Genomic DNA, 17,764 nt, shown 5'->3' with positions numbered 1-17,764 from the left:
ACATAATAAGGCTACAGTAAATATTGAATGAAATAATAAATGAAAGAATATATAAAAGTTCTCAGAGTTTAGATTTCTCCAGGATCTTGCACCACCAAAAAAGCCTAGAAGAACTCTGCCTTTCTGGCTTTACTTTTACAAGTCAACCTTCTATAAAAGCTTTAAGAAAAAGAAAGAAAGAAAGAAAGAAAGAAAGAAAGAAAGAAAGAAAGAAAGAAAGAAAGAAAGAAAGAAAGAAGAAAGAAAGGAAGAAAGAAAGAAAGAAAGAAAGAAAGAAAGAAAGAAAGAAAGAAAGAAAGAAAGAAAAGAAAGAAAGAAAGAAAAGAAAGAAAGAAAATGTTATCCAGTCTATAGCATAACCACATCAGAGAAAGCCTTAGGGAAGAAGGGAGAATAAAGGGAGGCCCTTTTGAAGAACATGTTTGATCTCAAATTAAACTTCCTTTAAAGTAATAATTCTATGGTACCTGTCATAAAAAGTTTCCCAAGGATGGCAAACAGTTCTAGTTTATGGCTGAAATAAAAATATATGCATTAAGCCATTTTCAATTGAGAACTATTTTAGCTTCAGTAGAACTTTTCTGCTTCTATTTTTTGGTACGGGTTTGATACAAAGAAAATCATACTTACAAGGAAAAAAAAAAAGATAAAAGGCCAGAGGTGAAAGAGAGCTGGCTACCAAAGAAAAGCCAGAAAGGAATGATGCTGATTCCCCAGCCTATGCTTTACCAGGAATTCTCTGCTTGTGCAGGGTTGGACCCAGAGAGCAGGGATTACCTAACCCTGGAGAAAGAAAGGATGATGAAAGAGGCTGCAAGAGGGAAGCTCAAGTGGTTAGTGAGATCATAGCAGGCTGTAACAAGGGAGGTTACAAAGAACCACTTACTAGGGAGCTAGGTGTGCAACTCAGTCAACCTTTCCAGAAGCCCAGAACCCATGTTCTGGTTGGTCCGGCCCCAGCTCTAGCACAGGGATCCTGGGAAAGTACCTGTTGCACAAATCTCCTCTAGCACGTGGACACTGGGATACTTGAACACCTGGGAGGGTATCCTCCTCCCCCTTTTTAAATAGCTTGCACCATTACTTCACATTAGAAAAACTTTTTTTATGGTGTAGGAAGAATCCTTTGTGTTGCTGCTATTAAAGCCCAGATATCAAATGTACACTGAAAACAAAACAAACAAAACAAACTGAAAAAAAAAAAAAACCACCAGAATTTCACTCTAGCAGACTACTCAGAGCTTCTAGCATAATTCTCTTGCTTGACATCTTGGGATCAGGAGACAAGACACAGGTGCAGATTTTACAAGATCATAATGTGGAGGCAGATTTTGAAATAAATTCCTCAGAAGAGAATACTATCTCCTTGACCTACAGAGACAGGAATTTCTAACTTCCATCTCCAACTATCCTCTCTATGTCTTTTGTTTTTAGATTTTATTTATATATTTGAGAGAGAGAGTGAGAGAGCGAGCACGAGAGTGGGAAGGGGTAGTCAAGCAGACTTCCTGATGGGCATGGGGCTCCATTAGGACACCAGGATCATGACCTGACACTTAACCTACTGAGGGACCCAGGTGTCTCTCCTCTCTATGTCTTTATTTGAATGCCTTATCCTTTTTAGCTCCACTTTCACAGTCTTCTACTGGAACTGTTCTGGCCTTCTTCTTTGTAAGATTTTATTTATTTGAGAGAGAGAGAGAGAGAGAGAGCAAGCACGATCAGGAGCCGGAGATGGAGCTTGATCCCAGAACCCTGGGATCATGACCTGAGCCCAAGGCAGATGCTTAACTGACTAAGCCATCCAGGAGCCCCCTGTGCTGACCTTCTAATCTACAAACTTTCAGTCTCATTCCCATTCCAGTTCAAAACCAAATCAAACAAAACCTTCCATAGCTACTTATAGCCGTCTAATTTAACTCCTTATCTTGGCATTCATTGCTCTCATGATCTATTCCCAATTTACTGTTCTAACTTTCTATTACATACCCATGACTCCTCCTACACCAATAACTCTGTTCAACATATTTTCTTATACTGCAGGTTATACTAAATGTTCATATTTAAAATTACTTTCCTATGATGGCTATCATGAAAAGCAGAATTAGTTCTAGATAGATTCATATTCAGACTTTTGATGTATTCTGCCAAACTTTATTTCAGAGGCACCAAATCCTGTTTTTGTCACATCTTCATGAGCAGTGAATATTATATATTTGAAAACTTTCCAAATTTGGTAAGTAAAAATTGTATACAAAAAATATTTGTGAATGGATAAAGAGAATTATAAATATATATATCTTTTATATATAATTATATATATAATATATAATCTTATATATATATATAAAAGAAGGAAACCTACTATTTGTTTTTTTTTATTTTTATTTATTTATGATAGTCACACAGAGAGAGAGAGAGGCAGAGGGAGAAGCAGGCTGCATGCACCGGGAGCCCGATGTGGACTTTGATGCCGGGTCTCCAAGATCACGCCCTGGGCCAAAGGCAGGTGCTAAACCGCTGCACCACCCAGGGATCCCGGAAACCTACTATTTGTAATAATAGATGGACTCCTCAGTGAAATAAGTCAGAGAAAAACAAATACTGTATTATTTCACTTACACAGAGAATCTTAAAAAACAGAAATCCCTCAAAAAATCCTCATAAATACAGAGAATAGATTGGTAGTTGCCAGAGGCAGGGGTGGGTAGGGGGATGGACAAAATGGGTAAAGGTGATCAAAAGTACAAACTTCCAGTTACAAAATAAGTAAGTCCTGGGGATGTAATGTATAACTTGGTGACTAAAGTTAATAAATAATACTGTCTGCATATTTGAAAATTACTAGAAGAGTTTATCTTAAAAGTCTTCAGCATCAGGAAAAACATTTATAATATGTATGGTGATGGATGTAAACTGAACTTATTGTGGTGATCATTTCACAATATAGACATACATTACATCATTATGTTATATACCTGAAACTAATATTACGTTATATATCAATTATATGTCAATAAAAATAAATCTCTGCAAATTGGTACTTCATAAATTCTCTTTTCTTTTTTTGGTTTTTAGTATGGTGGAACCTTTCCCCCATGCTTTGTCATCCAATTTTATTTCCTTTGTGAATTGCCCATTCATGTCTGTTACCTATTTATCCTTTGGCGTCTTAATATGTTTATTCTTGCAGTCTCAGTCTTTTATACACATTCTTATATTTTAGGAAGCAGCTTATGTTCACGGAAAGAGCACCATACTAGAGATCATGAAAAACTACCATTATGTGACATGGAACAAGTCATCTCTATTTTATACACCTCAAATCTGTACCCAAATCTATGTACCCAAATCTATAAAATGAGGATGATGCAATAGAAGCTACAAGATCAGGGCACCTGGGTTGCTTAGTGGTTGAGTGTCTGCCTTTGGCTCAGGTCCTGATTCCAGGGTCCTGGGATCCAGTACCACATCAGGCTCCTGCATGGAGCCTGCTTCTCCCTCTGCCTGTGTCTCTGTCTCTGTCTCTCTCTCTCTCTCTCTCTCGCTCTGAGTCTCTCATGAATACATAAATTAAAAATCTTTTTTAAGAAAAGGAAAAGTTCAAGTGAATGGGGTATCCTCCAAAACTCCTGCTCTCTGCTTTATCAATAAGAGCTTCTTTTTTTATTTGTTGTCATATATGTGTGTGTATATATATTCAAAATATAAATATATAATTATATAATATAATAAATATATAATTATATATAATAAATATATAAATTACATATATGTATACAAATCCTTAAAGCCCTTCCATCTCTAATGGCCATGGATTCCTTTATTCTGCCATAGAGAGATGAGTAACCAGTTAAAGAACAATTCTGTTGGTGTTATTTCCGTTTTATAGATGAAGAAAGTGAGGTTCAATCCAAGTGAATAAATTACTCAAACCTGGCTAAGAGAGCTTTCCAACCCTGCATACTTTTACCTTTGGTGAAAGTTTGGATTTGTTTCTTCAGAATTCTTACCATTCCAAGATACAATGATGCTGAGTTTCTCAAGACTGTAGTTCTCTAGCACCATATGACTGTCAAGTCTCTGAAGCCTCTAAAATCTAATTTTTGTGGAACAATTTACAAAGGGAGGACGAAGCTGTGGAATAGCCAGCTCTTAGCTATTTCCCCCTACCTGCCCCACCTCCAACTGGCTCTTCAAGTTGCGAATGTTTATATGACAGTGGGGGAAATATGAAAATTTTAGCTCATTGATTCGTGGAATCGTTTATGCTATGCATATAATTAAAATGACAAAGAAAAATACTTAGTATGTAACAAATAACAGATAATTGTGCAGGATCTTCCCGATCGTGTTAAAATAGATACACAGTGAAAAAAAAGAAAAAAGGAAAAAAAAAAAAAAGGAAGAATGACAAACAGTAATCTTGATTGATTCTGGTTGGTGGGATGAGTCATTTTTTTTTTAAATTGTATCCCAATCTTTTAAATTATGCATGTATTTTTATAACCAGGAAAAAAAAGTCTTAATTTCAAATATGTGGGGCCACACCTGGAGCCGTCAATTTGTTTTAGAATTGGGATGCAGAGATGAGTCATCTTAAAAGGACAGAGAGGGACAGCTGGGCTTTGGCTAGGATTGGCTTTGAAGGGGAGGGGCGAGCACAGGATAGGATGGGGACTGATCAACGGAGCTGGAGTTCAAACCGGAAGCGCTGACGGTGGCACTCTACCGGGCAAAATCCAGCCGCACAGACTGAGGATAACGTGGCAGCCGCTACCCGCCCTCAACGAAGCCAGTCAGACCCAGGCCGCCCCCACCGCCCTCCAGCCTACGCCCTGGCTAGTTCCCGCCCCTCGCCTCTCCCCATTGGTCCGCGGATGCTCCGTGGCTTCCGGGCCCGCCCCTCTGGGAGCCTGCAAGAGGCGGGACGCTCCCTCCCCCACTTCCACAGGGGCAGCCATGCTGAGAGTGGCGGGTCGGAGGAGGGTGGGGCCGTTGGCTCTTCACCACCGCCGTGGTCGCTCAGTGTTTCTCCGCCCGTGCACTGTGGGGACCCAACGGAAAGAGTGATTTACCACTTGGGATCTGGGCGTTTGTACGAAGTGCCGGTGTTTCCTTCACTGTCTCCAATCCCTGGAGGCCGGTGGGTTTAGTTTTCTAGATGATGTCATCAGAAAACCTTTCCAAGGTCCTAATGCCCGTGGTTAGGATTTCAGAGCCACTGAAAAATCACAGATCTTTGGAGACAGGATGACTGTATAATTTACTCTCCAAACTAAATAGCTTTGAGACCCTAAGAGGACAGTATTAATAACTACGATTGGCACAACAGTCCTAATTGTGGGCTGTTCTGTAACTTTAATAGCCTCAGTACTTAGAGATCACCTGGTCACAGGCCCAGCTTTTTAAAATTGTGATAAAAGGTATATAATGTAAATTTTCCATTTGAATCATTTTTTAATTTTTTTTTATTATTATTCATGAGAGACACAGAGACCTAGGCAGAGGGAGAAGCAAGCTCTCCACGGGAGCCTGATGGGGGACTCCATTCCAGGACCCCAGGATCATGACCTGAGCCAAAGGCAGTTGCTCAACCACTGAGCCATCCAGGTGCCCCCATTTTAACCATTTTTAAGTGTGTGATTCAGTGGCATTAATTTCATTCACAGTAGTGTGCAACCTTCACCATTTTCTTTTTTAAAGATTTTATTTATTCATGAGAGATACACAGAGGCAGAGACACAGGCAGAGGGAGAAGCAGGCTCCCAACATGGAGCAGCATGTGGGTCTTCTGGGACTGGGATCACACCCTGAGCGGAAGGCACTCAACTACTGAGCCACCCAGGCTTCCCACTTCCACCATTATCTATTTTCAAAGTTTTTCATCACCCTAAATGAAATCTACCCATTGAGAGGTAACTCCCCATTACTCCCTCCTATTAGCCTCTGATTACTCTCTCTTCTGTTCATGTTTCTTTAAATTCTCCTATTCTTGATATTTCACATGTCCTAAGTGGAATTATGCACTTTTGTCCTTTTGTGTTTGGCTTCTTTTAGCATGATGTTTTCAAGGTTCACGTTGTAGGTTATATCAGTACTCCATTCTGTTTTATGGTTGAATAATACTACACTGTATGGATATAACACATTTGTTCATTCATTCATTGATGCACATCTGGTTTTTATTTTTTTAAGATTTTATTTATTCATGAGAGACCCAGAAAGAGAGAGAGAGATCGGCAGAGACACAGGCAGAGGGAGAAGGAGGTTCCATGCTGGGAGCCCTACGTGGGACTGGATCCCCGGTCTACAGGATCATGCCCTGGGCTGAAGGCGGCGCTAAACCGCGGAGCCAGCCAGGCTGCCCCACACCTGAGTTATTTCTTCTTTTTGACTACTATGATTGCAACTATAGATACTTTCATTCAGGTATTCTACTCTGTGCTTTCAGTTCTTTTGAGTATATACTTAGGAACTGAATTGCTGGGTTATATGGTAATTCTGTGTTTTAACCTTTTGATGACCTACTGTGCTATTCTCCAAGGTACCTGGACCGTTTTATATTACTACCAGCAATGTATGAGGGTTCCAATTTCTCCACATCTTCACCAACACTTGTTACTTTCCGATTTTTGTCTTTAGTTTGTTTTTGTTGTTGTGGTTGTTTTATATTTTATTTATTTGAGAGACAGAGAACACAAGCAGGGGGTGAGGTGAGGGAGGGAGAGGGAGAAACAGACTCCCCACTGAGCAGGGAGGCTGATGTGAGGCTTGATCCCAGTACCTTGAGATCACCACAGGAGTCAAAGGCAGACGCTCAAGGGACTGAACCATGGAGGCGCCTCTGTCTTTAGTTTTTATGGAGATTCTAGTAGCTGTAAAATGTTATGTCATTGTAGTTTGGGTTTGCATTTACCTTATGACTGATGATGCTGACCACCTTTTCTTGTATCATTTTTATATCTTTTCTGGAGAAATTTTCATTCAAGTCATTTGTGCATTTTTAAACTGTTGAGTTATAGGACTATTTTACTCTTTAAAAATTTTTTAAATGTATTTATTATTATTGAAGTGTATATAAGACTTCTTTATATATTCTTTAAACTCTTATCAGTTATATGGTTAGCAAATATTTTCTCTCATTTTGTAGGTTGTCTTTTCACTCATTTGATACTGTCCTCTGATGCACAAGTTTTTAGTTTTAGTCAAGTCCAATTTATCTATTTTTTCTTTTGTTGTCTGTGCTTTTGGTGTCATATTTAAGAAACTATTGCCAAATGGAAGGTCATATGCCCCATCTCATTTTACCGATGGAAAAATTGAAGTGAACAGTGGGAAAAGCCTGAGCACTCAAGGTCACTGGAAGTTAATAACCACTGGGACTTAAATCTGACTACTATACACAACCAGTGATAAAAGAAAACACTTAAAAAAATCATTGAGTGGAGTTTTACCTTCAATAATAAAACAATATAATAGATTAGAATCTTTGTTTTTTTAGATTAGAATCTTTAAAACAACTTTGCTCCTAAACAGAAAAGGCTGTGTATATAGTTCAAATTATTATGATAGTAGACAATTCTGATTGGATAATTTGAGGGTCAGTATTAAACAAACAAACTAATGAAAGTTGATAAAGAAAGAAACCAACAGGATCCTGGCTTACTTCAGGACGTAACATCTATAGAATGGCACTTTAATTAATAGCCTGGAAACTAAGATTTAGAAACCTAAATCTTTCCTGCTTGAGTTATCTGAGGGGCTTCCTATTGAAGCCAATAGTTAAAATGTCAATTTCATTTCAATTTTTCCACCACTGTATATCAATAGAAATTCCCTTCCCAAAGTTGTTTTTTTTGATAGTATTAGGCACACATGTCTGAAGTTTAAGATCCTCTTATTCAACAAATATATAGAGAGACCATTAAGTCTTTTAGAGTCTTTATTCGTATATTATCCACTGATTTGTGGATTTAAATACTGGGAATTTCTCTTTCTCTGATATTTACATGGTATACTCTGTTAAGACTTAAACAAGACCAGTCCTTCTATCATGTATCCAAGTCAGGATGAATGTGGTGTGTATGTAATGCCAATCCTTCCTCATCACATTCATTTCTGGACATTTAAAAAAAATATTTACTTAAGTAATCTCTATACCCAACATAGGACTCAAACTCATGACCCTGAGATCAAGAGTTGCATGCTTTTTGGACTGAGCCAGCCAGGCACCCCCATTTCCAGATGTTTTAAAATAGCATCATTTTTTCCCCTTCAAGAATATAAGGTTTGGGAGAGAGAGCAATTAATTAGAAACCACAAGGTAGGAAAGAGGAATTCTCAGACTTTTTCATAATTGAAGTAAGTCGTAATGGTGTTGGGGGTCATTGACATATTCTGTGCTTTTTTTTTTTTTTAAGATTTTATTTATTTATTTATTTATTTATTTATTTATTTATTCATGAGAGACACACAGAAAGAGAGAGAGGCAGAGACACAGGCAGAGGGAGAAGCAGGCTCTGTGCAGGAAGCCCAATGTGGGACCTGACCCCAGGACCCTGGGATCATGCTTTGACCCAAAGGCAGATGCTCAACCGCAGAGCCACCCAGGCATCCCTGTGTTGTGCTTTTAAAAAGAATGTGGAAGCTTTCACTCTTGGAAATTTAAAAAACATTTCTGTCCAAAACAGAAGCTATATTCACTCATCATTTAATTTTGTAAGTGAAGAAATTTTCAATAACATCTTCCGTTTTAAAATCTTTCCACCAACCTTCCCACTCCTTGAGCCAATCTTCTATCAGAATCACTTTTTAAAAAATATATTATTTATTTGACAGAGAGAGAGCAAGGCAGCTCTTTGACAAGCAAGGGCAGTGGAGGCAGAGGAGAAGGAAGAAGCAGACCCCCTGTAGAGCAGGGAGCCCAATGCGGGGCTCCATACCAGGTACCTGCAAAATCAGCTTTAAAAATAAATAAGCCTGAAAGAAAAGTGGGTATAAATATGATTTTTGTACCTGCAGAGCATATTTCTTCTCAGGAGCATAAAAAGGTATAAAAATTATCTCCTTTGCTCCTTCCCAAAATTTCTGCAGAAATTATAGTATTTTTACTTCATCCTCCCTATAAAATGAGACCGTTATAGTATAGCATGTTTTCTAGTTCAGTCTCTCTGATGAGCATGTGAGATCCCTCGGTTTTCAGACTAGAGCAGTTTTACTCCTAAGAAAAGTCCTTAGCCAGTCTGTGGGGCTACAAGATCTGATTTCATACCAAAGGTTTATTAGAAACAAGATAACAGGTCCCAATGGAGTCACTTATGCTAAGCCTCATGCCACCAAATTAAGACTTAACTTACAGCATTGGCTCCCTGAGAAATGGAATCTTACACCAGTCAATCAGACATTGCCTAATCAGCAATAGTTCAGTAATTTATCTGATACCTTGCCATCCCCTAAAGGAAAGTGATCTTACCATAACCAATCCTCTTTTTTTTTTTTTGTCTAGTATAACTTCCTTGTTCCCACTCCTATAAAAGTCTTGCATTTTGTACAGCTCCTCAGAGCTACTCTCTGTCTGCTAAATTGGATGCTGCCTGATTCATTAATCACTGAATAAAGCCAATAAGATCTATAAAATTTATTCCATGGAATTTTGTTCTTTAACAAGTTACTCATATTTAGGGTTGCCAGAATTAGCAAATAAAAAATAAGGATGCCCAGTTAAACTTGAATATAAAATTTTAAGCGAAACGTAATTTGGCATACTAAATATTTTTAAAAGGATTTTACTTATTTATTTATTTATTTATTTATTTATTTATTCACTTATTTGAGAGAGAGAGCTCTCATGTGTGCAAGTGAGCAAGAGCAAAGGGAGAGAGGGAGTGAGAGAGGGAGAAGGATGAGCAGACCTGCACTGAGTGTGGAGCCCAACACAGGGCTCCACTCAGGGCTCAATCCCATGACCCTGAGATCATGACCTGAGCCAAAATCAAGAGTTGGTCACCCCAATGCCTGAGCCACCCCTGGCATCTTATATATTTATCTGGCAACCCAATCCATAATACAATATTTTACACTTATTATTTCAATATCTTTTAAGTTTTCTTTAAATATTTTTTAAAAGATTTTATTTATGAGAGACACAGAAAGAGAGGCAGACACACAGGCAGAGGGAGAAGCAGGCTCCATGCATGGAGCCCAATGTGGGACTCCATCCCGGGTCTCCAGGATCATGCCCCGGGCTGAAGGCGGCGCTAAACTGCTGAGCCACCCAGGCTGCCCTCAATATCCTTTTTTAAAAATATTTACTTATTTATTTGAGAGAAAGAGAAAGAGAGCACAGCAGGGGGAAAGGGCAGAGGGAGAAGGAGAAGCAGTCCCCCCACTGAATAGGGAGCCTGACTCAGGGCTTGAACTCAGGACCGTGGGAACATGACCTGAGCCAACAGACTGAGCTACCTAGGTGCCTATATTATTTCAATGCCTTTAGTGAATACCTCTATAGTAAAACACTGGGCTAGTAGTCTTCATAGGTCAAATGAAGGTAAAATTTGTGTTCTCAAAAATTTGTTATTATTGGAAGACACAAGGCAGGACATGGAAATTATATGTAAGCAAACAAAAACTATAATTATATATAAGCAAATACTTCTACAAAGTGCAGTAAACCCATGTGTAGTTTATTTATTTGAATTTTATTTATTATTTTTTAAATATTTTATTTATTTATTTATTCATGAGAGACAGAGAGAGAGACAGAGACACAGGCAGAGGGAGAATCAGGCTCCACACAGGGAGCCTGATGTGGGATTCGATCCCGAGTCTCCAGGATCACGCCCTGAGCTGAAGGTGGCGCTAAACCGCTGAGCCACCCAGGGATCCCTATTTATTTGAATTTTAAATATTGATCCTTTATAGTATTTATAAGAATGAGAGAGTTCTCTCTTTGTAGTAAAGTTCTGTCTTGGAATCAGCATAGCTTTTGCCTATTCCTTGCTACCAAAGCATAAATATCTGGTATTGAACAGGACTGTCTAATATTTTAACTTTCTAAATAGTAAAATGAAAAATTAGGGAACTAGCCACTTAAATACCCTTTTTAAACTAAAATTTCAAATGTGCTTAACTTTGTTATTGATATTTAATCAATAGTAGTTTGTTATACTTGAGCTTTAGTTTTGCCATCTGGTAGGAATTTAATGTAATTTATTGTCCCTAAACAAATACTTAAGAAGATGGTGCTTAAAGAAAACTTGTTGGGCACCTGGGTGGCTCAATGGTTGAGCATCTGCCTTTGGCTCTGGTCATGATCTTAGAGTCCTGGGATCGAGTTCCACATCAGGCTCACCTCAGGGGACCTACTTCTCCCTTGGTCTATGTCTCTGCCTTTCTCTCTGTGTCTCTCATAGATAAACAAACAAATAAATAAATAAAATCGAAAGAAAGAAAGAAAGAAAGAAAGAAAGAAAGAAAGAAAGAAAGAAAGAAAGAAAGAAAGAGAGAGAAAGGAAGGAAGAAAGAAAAGAAAAGAAAAGAAAAGAAAAAAAGAAAAGAAAAGAAAAGAAAAGAAAAGAAAAGAAAAGAAAAGAAAAGAGAGAAAAGAAAAGAGAGAAAAGAAAGAAGCCTTGTTAAAAAATCTAAGGTGAGGGCCATCTGGCTGGCTCAGTCAGTGGAGCATGTGACTTGACCTCAGGGTTGTGAGTTTGCATCTCATGTTGGGTGTAGAGATTACCCTAAAATATTTAAAAAGAAAGAATGAAAACTTGTAACTCCTTTGCAACTGATGAATTGTTTTGCAATCTGAGTAATTTCATTCTCTATGAGTTTATAAGGAAAATGGGTTAGTAGTTCAGATACTAATGTTAAGTTTTCCATAAAATATTATAAAATGGATGGTATTCTATTTTTTTTGGATGGTATTCTAAAGAGGAGAGTGATATCTCTAAAATTCTTTTCATTATTTTTTCATATCTCTCCCTTCAAATGATAATATCTGTTTTTTTCTCTGCATAGGCAATATGCAAAATGTTCTACAGGCACTAGTTAATTCTTATGGAGAAACCAAGGCTAGAGAGATTAGAGAGATGTGACTCAATATTTTTGGAGGGTAGCTGGTGACCTTGTAAACACTGACTACAGAAAGCACAACAAACTTTTCTTTCTTAGATGAACAGTTTTCTTTAAAGTTTAAAGAAAAAAATGTTTTTTATTCATGAGAGACAGAGATATAGGCAGAGGGAGAAGCAGGCTCTCTGCAGGGAGTTCTATGTGGGACTTGATCCCAGGACCCTGGGATCACAACCTGAACCAAGGTAGTCACTCAAATACTGAGCCACCCAGACGTCCCTAGATGAACGATTTTCAAGCACTCAATTATGAAAGGAGAGATTTGGGCTAAATATTTGGAAAAACTTCCTAATATTGAGGAACTGGAATGATGAGAGTTGAAAGATTTTCTTCACTATATATATACTGAAGAATCAGTTGATATTTATATGCCTAGAAGCTGATAGAGATGAAAAAGCCCTACAGATATTCTCTTGGTGGACAGCCTGGGTGGCTCAGCGGTTTAGCACCTGCCTTCAGCCCAGGGTGTGATCTTAGAAACCCAGGAACAAGTCCCACATTGAGCTCCCTGCATGGAGCCTGCTTCTCCCTCTGCCTCTCTCTCTCTCTCTCTGTCTGTCTCTCATGAATAAATAAATGAAATATTTTTTTAAAAAAGATATTCTCTTGACCCAGCAATTCTGGGAAAAGGAGTTTACCTAGAGGCCAAAGAGAAAAATTTTATCCGCTTTTTGTTGCTTTCTTTACAGCTTTACCCCCACCTCCACTTACAGTGGAAACTTGTGCTAAGCAATCTGCTTCAGTCTGCTTCAATGCCTACTTCTAAAACAAATAGTAATAATTATTTACCTCTAGGTATTTGGATTCTTACTTCCAATGGCACATGTCTAAAACTAAACTCACTGTCTTCTTCTTTTTCTTGACCTTGTATGCCTCTTTAGTTGCAACCTTTTCATCCTTTCCTTTTTTTTTTTTAATATTTTATTTATTTATTCATGGGAGACACACACACACAGAGGCAGAGACATAGGCAGAGGGAGAAGCAGGCTCCATGCAGGAAGCCCGATGCGGGACTCAATCCTAGGACCCCGAGACCATGCCCAAAGACAGACACTCAACCGCTGAGCCACCCCAGGCATCCCATCCTTTCTTTTCTTAAAAAACTTGAGTTTTCATTTCTTGCTTCTATTACTGAATCTCTCATTTCCTCCTAAATCCAAATCTGGCTTTTGTCTTCCTCACTCCATTGAAACTTCTCTGACTCAGGCCACTGCTGACCCTTAAACAAACAAACAAACAAACAAACAAAAACTTTTATACTAAGATATGATTTATATATGATAAAATCACTCATGTTAAGTATATAGTAGTAATTCAATGATTTTTAGTAAATTTACAAAGTTGTACAATCATCCCCACAACCCAATTTTAGAACATTTCTCTCAACCTGAAAAGATCTGTATGCCCATTTGCAGCCACTTACCTTTTGAGAACAGATTCAAAGAATGATTTTCAATCTACAACATATATTTTTGCTCTGATGCATTTGGTACTTGCTGATCACACCTTTCCTTTTGATCACCTTTCTCTTCCTTTCTTTCTGATCACCACTGTCTCCTGGTTTTCCTCTTAACTTTTCTGGTATTTCTTCACAGATTACTTTCTCTAACTTTATTTTATTTTATTTTACTTTCTCTAACTTTAAATATTGCTGTTCCATAGAGTTTTTGTCCTGATCTCTCAGCCTACACTCTACTTCGGTGATCACATCCATCTTCATAACTACAGTTACCACCTGTAAGATGACAATTCCCAAAATCTGTTTCTAGCTCAGACTTGGGTTCTGACCCAGTATAGTATAGTAGTAAAAGACCTACTGTTAGGGAACAGTAGGTCTTCTCTTGGGCTCTGGTTATAATAAAATAGAAATAGAAAACTAAGGGCACCTAGGTGGTGCAGTCAGTTAAGTACCCAACTCTTGGTCTCAGCTCACGTTGTGATCTCAGGGTCATGAAATAGAGCCCCAGGTTGATTTCCACGCTCAGCTTGGAGTCTCCTTGAGTTTCTCTCTCTCTCTCCCCCTGCTCTCTCTCTAAAATAAATGAGTAAATCTTTGAAGAAAACCCATTAAAATAGGACATAAATCTTGTTCTTCTTAGAGGAGGAAATTATGATTCACCCATATCTAAATAAGTTTCAAAGTAGTGGATGAAATATGAAATATATACATGATTTCTGAAGTCTGTAAACCATAATATACTCTTCTTAACAGATCCTGAACGTTAAAGTTTTAATGTACCTGCATCTCTACTTTTTTTTCTTCTTTCTTTCTTTCTTTCTTTCTTTCTTTCTTTCTTTCTTTCTTTCTTTCTTTCTGATAGTCACACACAGAGAGAGAGAGAGAGAGAGAGGCAGAGACACAGGCAGAGGGAGAAGCAGGCTCCATGCAGCGGCAGCCCGATGTGGGATTCTATCCCGGGTCTCCAGGATCGCGCCCGGGGTCAAAGGCAGGCGCTAAACCGCTGCGCCACCCAGGGATCCCTACTTTTTTTTTTCTAATTTTATTTTTTTAACATAGCTGTCTCACCAGGAGATTGATGTAAACCAAAGAGTAGGGACCAAATCTTTTTCAGTTTTGTCTTTCCATTAGGAAAGCACAGTGCTTTGTACCTAGTAGGCAAAAGTATTTGTAGAATGAATAAATGAACAAATGAATGCATCAGGCAGAGAATACTTGAAACTGAACTGACGTGTTAATGTAGTGAACATTGGTGGTGGGCTGCCAAATGTTATTTTCTATCTTTTCCTCCTTATAACAAAATTACATTTTTATTACAATAATCCATCTCCCTCTGCAAAGCCATATGCTTTTGTATTTGTCAAAGTAATCCCATTTCTCTTGCCAGTGACAAATTTAGGATAGGTATATGAAGAAATTCTGGCCACTGATTTGTAATAGGGAATCTGCTGGGGGGATTCTGGGGAAAGTTTTTCACTTATAAATAGAAATACATAGAGCCATTTTCTCTCTTTGGACTTTATAGTGTCTAGATGTGTCAGCCTGAACTATGACAGCCATCCTGTCATCATTGGGGAACTAGTATCTATAGAAAAAGTCAATATGCTGAGGAAAGTAGAACAAAGGCAGAAGAACCTGGTCCTCGCAGACATTGTTAGGTGGAAATTAAAGCAACTTTGAAATTGCCATAGCTTGGAACCTCTTAATGTGATTTGCCCTATTGCTTAAGCTATTTAGAGTCGACTTTTCTGTTTCTTTCAGCTGAAGGATTCCTAATGGATAATGTTAGTAAATGAATAACATGGCACAATCTGTCTTTTCTCTCTCTCTCTCTCTCTTTCTCATTTGACTACAGTGGAATGTGGATAAAGGGCACATGTCAGCCCTGTTGTCTGTATTGGAATACAGCTGCAATGTAGAGCTCCTCCTCCTCCTTGTATAGCTTGCAAGCCTCTTCTGGAAAGACTATTTGTACACTAAGCTTGATAGTCTCAGATATATGGCAAATATATATATATATATTTGAATTAATTTTTGTATATGGAAGTAGGTAGGGGTCCAGATCATTCTTTATCATGTGGATATACCATTGTTCAAGCACCAATTATTGAAAAGACCATACTCTTTTCCTATAAATTGCCTTGGTATCATGTTGAAAATCAATTGACCAGAAATGTGTGAGTTTATTTCTGGATTCTCAGTTTCATTCCACTGATTTCTATGTATATCCTCATGCTAATACTGCAGTCTTCATGGTCTTGGCTATTCTGGATCCTTTGAATTTCCATGTGAATTGCAGGATTAGCTTGTCTATTTCTTAAAAAAAAAAAAAACTGATATTTTTACTAGGGAATGCATTGAATCTGTAGATCAATTTGGAGAGTATTTATAATAATTATATAGTAATATTAAACAATAGAAATAAAAGGCACACAGATTGGAAAGGAAAAAATACCTCTCTTTGCAGATGACATGATCGTGCATATATAGAATCCCAAGGCTTCACACATACACACACACACACACACACACACACAATTAGAACTAATAATAAATTAGTTCATAAGGTTACAGAATACAGAGGCACCTGGGTGGCTTTATTTCTTTTCCTTCCTAATTGGTCTGAATAGAACCTCAAATACAAAGTTGAATACAAGTGGTAAGAGTGGACATCCTTGTTCCTGATCTTATTCTGTCTTCCAGTATGTATGATGTTAGCTTTGTCAGGTTGAGGAAGTTCCTTCCTATTACTAGTTTGCTGAGTATTTTTCTCACAAGTGTTGGATTTTGTCAGATGTTTTTCTGTGTCTGTTGAAATGATCGTACATTTTTGTGTTTTGTTCTGTTCATATGATCTATTATACTCATTGATTTTCACATGTTGACACAACACACCTTACATCCATAGGATGTGCATAATCCTTTTTACATGTTTCTGGATTAGGTATGTTAGTATATTCTTGAGGCATTTTTTTTGTCTAAATGCGGAATATTGGTCTATAGATTCCTTTTTTTTCTTTTGATGTCTTTGCATAGTTTCAGTATCAGATTAATACTGGCCTCGTAAAATGAGTTGGGAAATGTTACCTCATCTTCTACTTTTTGTAAGAATTTTTAAGATTAGTATTAATTCAAATTTAAATCGTTTGATAGAACTCATCAGTGCAGCCATCCAGTTCCTGGAAAGTTTTTTGATTACCATTTCTTTCTTTTAACCTGTTACAGATGTATTCAGATTTCTTCTGAGGTCAGTTTTGATAGTTGGGTTTTTGTTTGTTTCGGTTTTTTTTATTTGATCATCTCGTCTGAGTTATCTAATGTGTAGTCATATAGTTGTTCATAGTATTCCTGCATAATCACTTTGATTTCTGTATTATTGGTATTAATGTCTCCTGTTTCACCCTTTTTAAAAAAGATTTTATTTATTTATTTGAGATGAGGAGCACAAGGAGGGAGAGGGGCTGAGGGAGAAGAAGAGGCAGACTCCCCACAGAGCAGGGAGACCAATATGGGGAGGCTCCATCCCAGGACCTGAGCTGAAAGCAGATGCTTAACTGAGCCACTCAGGCACCCCATACCCTGATTTAAATAATTTGAGTCTTTGCTCTCTTGCTGTCTCTTTTTTGACCAATCTAGCTGAAGATTTGTAAATTTTGTTAATTTTTGGAAGTTAACTTTTGGTTTACATTAATTTTCTCTATGGTTTTTCTATTCTTTATTTCATGTTTCTGCTCTCAGTTATATCCTTTCTTCTGCTTCTTTTTAGGAAGGGGAGGCAAAGGGAGACAAAGAGAAAGACTGTTTTGTTTTGTTTTTTTACTTTTTAAATTTTTTAAAATTTAAATTCAATTTGCCAACATATAGTATAACACCCAGCGCTTATCCCATCTAGTGCCCTCCTCAGTGCCTGTCACCCAGTTACCCCCACTCACCTCTCCTTCTGCTACCCTTTGTTTCCCAGAGTTAGGAATCTCTCATGGTTTGTCTCCCTAAGAGAGAGAATCTTTTATTTATTCATCAGAGAGAGAGAGAGAGAGGCAGAGACATAGGCAGAGGGAGAGGGAGAAGCAGGCACCCTGTGGGAAGCCCGATGTGGGACTTGATCCCCGTACCCTGGATCACGCCTGAGCTAAAGGCAGATGCTCAACCGCTGAGCCACCCAGGTGTCCCCAA

At 38.0% G+C, this 17,764-nt stretch overlaps 2 protein-coding genes across 4 annotated transcripts in view; one reads left to right on the top strand and one right to left on the bottom strand.

The window, feature by feature from the left end:
* The window catches only part of MRPL48 (mitochondrial ribosomal protein L48), a 100,692-nt gene that overhangs the window by 74,277 nt on the left and 8,651 nt on the right, over positions 1-17,764 (bottom strand). The gene's annotated exons all lie outside the window — the stretch shown is intronic.
* RAB6A (RAB6A, member RAS oncogene family) overlaps positions 5,034-17,764 on the top strand; it is a 102,016-nt gene continuing 89,285 nt past the window's right edge. Inside the window, exons 1-2 of the mRNA XM_077866993.1 lie at positions 5,034-5,146; positions 6,199-6,432. The gene's annotated coding sequence lies outside the window, so the exon portion shown is untranslated. The remainder of the gene's footprint in view (positions 5,147-6,198; positions 6,433-17,764) is intronic.

Source organism: Canis aureus, chromosome 23 (assembly GCF_053574225.1).
Source record: "Canis aureus isolate CA01 chromosome 23, VMU_Caureus_v.1.0, whole genome shotgun sequence".
Lineage (NCBI taxonomy): Eukaryota > Metazoa > Chordata > Mammalia > Carnivora > Canidae > Canis > Canis aureus.
Note: the sequence above shows the minus strand (reverse complement) of the source record. Positions and strands in the feature narration are given on the sequence as shown.